The following is a 5,098-nucleotide window of genomic DNA, read 5'->3' as shown; positions in this document are numbered from 1 at the left end:
AGATATATCACTTGAATTATAAGTTAGACTGTAGAACCATGTTTCACATCATGTTACAATTTAAAGTATTCATTTCCTTACACCAGCTATGATGTGGACCTGTCATCTGACATTACTGATGAATGAATGAATGAGAAAATTATAATTCCAAAATATTGTTCTATATAGGAGATAGCCCATTTCCTGAGCTTGTTGAACAGTCAAAATTTTCCATGCCAAGTGGTCAGAGGGAGGAGAGGGAGCCATCGGCAGGGTCAGAAGCAAAATGGCGACGTCATTTGAGAAAGTGGAGGCCTGTGCTCTGATACAGTTCCTGCATTTGCAAGGGAAGTCTGCCAGGAAGATCCCATGACCAGATGACTGCTGTGTATCAGGAAGGTGTACCATCATATGACACAGTGGTCAGGAGGAAGAGGCGCTTTCGTTGTGGACAGACAAACCTCGAAGATGAACCATGAAGTGGAAGACCATCTTTCACTGAGGAAGCAGGAATTGTGACACAGGTGGAAAGCTTTGATCCTATTCGACAGGCGCATAACTATCAAAGCTATTGTTCGTGAGGTCTGCATTAGCCATGAGTTGGTTTTCAGCATCATCCATGACGAGTTACACATGACAAAGGTCGCTGCGCGTTTGATGCCACGATTATTGAAAGCAATGGATAAATGTGAGAAAGAAATGTTTGCACTCGTGTCAAGATGAAATGGTGGAATTTTTCGACCACCTGATCATGAAGGATGAATGTTGGGCNCATCATCCATGACGAGTTACACATGACAAAGGTCGCTGCGCGTTGGATGCCACGATTGTTGACAGCAATGGAAGAATGTGACAAAGAAATGTTTGCACTCGTGTCAAGACGAAATGGAATTTTTCGACCGCCTGATCATGAAGGATGAATGTTAGGTCTATCATTATGACCCTGAAACAAAGAAAATGAGCAAGCAGTGGAAACACGCAGACTCGCCGCCACCAAAAAGGCAAAATCTCCCATACATCATCAGGAAAGATGATGTTGAGCATATTCTGGGATTGGCAGAGTGTCATCATGACCAGCTATGCGCAAAAAGGCGTCACCATCACTGGCAGGTACTACCGGAACCTTCTGAGAAAATTACATGAAGAAATCAAGAAAAAGCGACATGGAATGCTGGGAAAAGATGTGTGACTTCTTCACAACGCACCAGCTCATGCTATGATGACACTTACTGCCAGTTTGAGATATGAAATTCTCCCCCATCCACCATATTCACCAGACCTGGCACCAAGCAACTTTTTCCTCTTTCCACAGCTAAAGAAGCCACTTTGTGGTAAGCGATTCCAAGACGGTGATGTCATTTCTGCAGTGGAAGACTTCCTAAACAGTCAAAATGAGACCTTCTGTGATCAAGGTATCCAGCAGCTAATGCATCGTTGGGGAAAATGTGTGGTCTTGCAGGGGGCATATGTAGAGAAAGACTAACTCACAATTTCTTGCATCTGTGTCTCTGTTTCTTCTTGATGATAATTACAATGACTTCCCCACATATATGTTCATCTTTTTAGCAGTATTCTCGTGGGAAAACCATCTTCTTTCTTCAGAGTTAGCAGTGGTAGTCAGAAGCAGAAAATGTATATAAGATACTCAGATTTGTGCGTAATTGTGTTTCCCTTTATTGGGCACTAAAACACAATGCTAAGTAGGTAAGCCAGCTTCACTGGCTGCAATGTACACACTGCACTTACTTTCAAGACTGGTTCACTGGTTTGCTCAATATAACACAATAGAAATGTAACTAAAGGAAAGTATGACTGTGGGCATGATAGCTTTGAGAGGTAAGATGGCCAGTGAACATAGGAGCAAAAGGGGGGAAAGAATGTTCAATGTCAGGCAGTTTCTTCCTGTTTACTCTATATCCAGTTGTGAATGGAATATTAAATTTTCTTGATGCAGTAATCAAAGACTGATATTTCATAATAGATGAAAGAAATATCATATTTCTTACTGAAGGGTAAGTTCAATAACATCATCAAAGGTGTAAGAGGCATTTAATTTTTGTGGTATATAAAATAAAAACTTTGTTATAATCTTAGATACAAGCATTTAACAAAGCTTCCCAATATCTATATGGAACTCTTGTCTCCCCCCCCTCCCGACTCTTAAAAGCCATTTTCTTTATATCTACCGGAGGCCTTTGAGTACACTGGTTATGGGAGTCTTGCATATTTCTAGGCACAGTGAGACTGTCAGGATACTGTTACCACTTACACAGATTGTATGCAACAGGATATATTTTTGCAGATCACATATAGCAATCAAAGCTTTACTGCCTACTACTTTCTTGCCAGTAACATCCCACATTTAATATTTGATTTGAGCACTATCAAAAAGTTCTGTATAATCTCACCATATAATTTTGGCATATAAATTTAACATTTATTTACAAGGACATACATTGTCATTGGTAAACTGTGCTTTATTCACAGGACATTTAACAGTGTGTGTGATGTAATTTCTTTTACCTTCAACAGTGATCTAAATTTGGCAAGAAAGGAAAGAACAGTGACTCAAGAATACAGATCATTTTTTCAAGATGTGAAGCATAAAGGATTAAGGAAAGAGAGATTTTCTGTCCAATGTTTATATATCAAAAATTGTATGGGCTCTTCCTCATGGTAAGTGCCGTCTTTATTCTCGGTTATTAGTATACATTTTTAGATTTTGTCTAAAAACATCTTTGAGGGCACATCATACCTTGCATAGGTAATGAAGTCCTATATGCTTGACAAGACCTCTGGTACGGTAACTTTGATTAGTAATGTATGTTGAAGATATAATCTAGTAGCAAATTTCTAATGATGACATTATGACCTGTATGAAGACAGACCCTCAAAGATGTCATGTATCTGCAGTATACAACGTGAAGTTTTGATGTATACTCTTAATTATAAATTTATCAAGGTTCATTGTACTTTCTGCCAAAAAGATACACTTTCTGGCCTTTTTCAGTTAACTGGTATTGACTTGAGCATGTACACAAAGTACATTTCTTGTAGAAATAAATCATACATCTGTGTCATGGATGAATTCATCCAAATACATTAATGCAGTAGCATTATATCTTAAGTTGTATATCAAAAAGCAAGATTACCCAAAATTAACCTCTGCTGGCTATGTGTTGCATTATTATAACAGCAGATGCATGTGGTCCAATTGGCTAAGTGTTGATCTTTTTCAATACTAATTCCTATTACTTCCGAGTTAAAATCTGGCTACCAGCTCTCACACTTACAGGTGATGTACGAGGGGGGACCCAAAAATAACCGGAAACGACCTGTTGCGCACGCATGCTTTGTAGTTATGAGTTGTGCTGCTAGGTGGTGTTAGCTGGGGGTCTCCCGCGACTGTTAGTGAGCTGGCGTCAGTCTGAGTTAAGTGGTTTGTCTATGGTGCTCTGTTGTGTGCGTTCCTGTTTCAACCCTTTGGCGATTAGTCAGATGGCCGACCAGAAGGAACAAATCAAACAAAATCAAACGTGCAATTGATGAAGATCATCGAAAGACCATTGACCAACTTTCTGAGGAAACGAACATCTCATGGAGCACGGTCCAGCGAATTTTAACCGAAGGTTTGCACATGAGACGATGTCTGCAAAATTTGTTCCTCGCTTGCTCGGAGATGACCAAAGAGAAAACCGCGTGAATGTTTGCCGCGACTTGAAGAGTGAAGTGCAGTTTTCCCTAACAGAAAGCAAAATTTCACGCACACTCTTTGTTCCTTCTGGTCGGCCATCTCACTAATCGCCAAAGGGTTGAAACAGGAACGCACACAACAGAGCACCACAGACAAACCACTTAACTCAGACTGACGCCAGCTCACTAACAGTCGCGGGAGACCCCCAGCTAACACCACCTAGCAGCACAACTCATAACTACAAAGCATGTGAGCTCAACAGGTTTCCGGTTATTTTTGGGTCCCCCTTCGTATAATCTATTCCCAGATGATATAAACTACAGGATCTTCACTATAATATTGGTCCATAATATAATGTAACTCTGACTCTATATACACATTCAAATCATTTGATTATATGATGTAAGCATGTTTTTACCTGACCATTAAATTCATGTACATTCAAATAAAAATAAACTCCATGGCCTGTAGTCTGCAAGTGAACTATACCAAGCGATTGCTGCTTGTTGGCAAAGTTAATGCCAACTTGTGTGGATAGAGGGTGTCACGTGGTCAGTGCAACGGATCCCTATGGCCGTTAATCTGTACCTTTGAATACAAATCTCAAATTGGAATTATCTTACAGTGTGACACTTTAAAAATAAAATGAGTTCATTTTCATTTATGAGCTTTCTCTTCTATCATAAATATGCAGTCATAATAAATAAATCTATATAAATTGATGCAAAACTCACCAGTCAATGATATTTAAACAAACAATTTATAATCTGTACATTCTGAAAATTCATTTCAGAGAAAAAATGACCAACCCCATAAAGGGGAGCAATGAAATAATGTGTAATTTGTTTGTATACATTATTTTATGACAATTTTATAATAAAATTAATATAAACTATGAACTACTTCTATAATTTGTCCACACTATTTTATTTTCATAAATGACGGATAAGTGTTCCATCTAGCATGAATAACATGATATTTGCTGATTCCTTTTTAATAATACACGATATAAACTACAATACAATGTAAATTACTGTACAATATTATAGAAACATAAGCTACTTCTTCAAGGTGTGTAGAACATGAATTGTTTTCCAGATTTATTTATATATATATGTGTGTGTAATCCATTCAAACCAATTACAATTAGTGAGAAGGAATTTGAGCAATCTGTTAGGCAAACTCGTGTAGTACAAGACACAGTTTCCATAAATCCTGCTGCACAAACATTGCTGATGACACCCATTGGCAAGCAGTTAATCAGCACAGCTATAAGAAGAAACACTGAACAGTAGAATAATTCAGTTTAAAATGTAATTTGAACATTAGCTAGAGTGATATTTTAATTTTACAGCATCCATACATAAGAAATTTCATGTATACAGAAAGAATACAAGTTCATTATTACTTACTCATGTCATTGGC

General features: G+C 38.1%; 1 protein-coding gene across 1 annotated transcript in view; it reads right to left on the bottom strand.

The window, feature by feature from the left end:
* Positions 1 to 4,581: 4,581 nt before the first annotated feature.
* The window catches only part of LOC111866964 (SH3 domain-binding glutamic acid-rich protein homolog), a 12,110-nt gene continuing 11,593 nt past the window's right edge, over positions 4,582 to 5,098 (bottom strand). The window contains exon 5 of the mRNA XM_023856357.2: positions 4,582 to 4,942. The gene's annotated coding sequence lies outside the window, so the exon portion shown is untranslated. The remainder of the gene's footprint in view (positions 4,943 to 5,098) is intronic.

Source organism: Cryptotermes secundus, unplaced genomic scaffold (genome assembly GCF_002891405.2).
Source record: "Cryptotermes secundus unplaced genomic scaffold, Csec_1.0 scaffold1224, whole genome shotgun sequence".
In the NCBI taxonomy this organism is placed as follows: domain Eukaryota; kingdom Metazoa; phylum Arthropoda; class Insecta; order Blattodea; family Kalotermitidae; genus Cryptotermes; species Cryptotermes secundus.
This window is presented reverse-complemented; position numbering and strand designations above follow the sequence as displayed.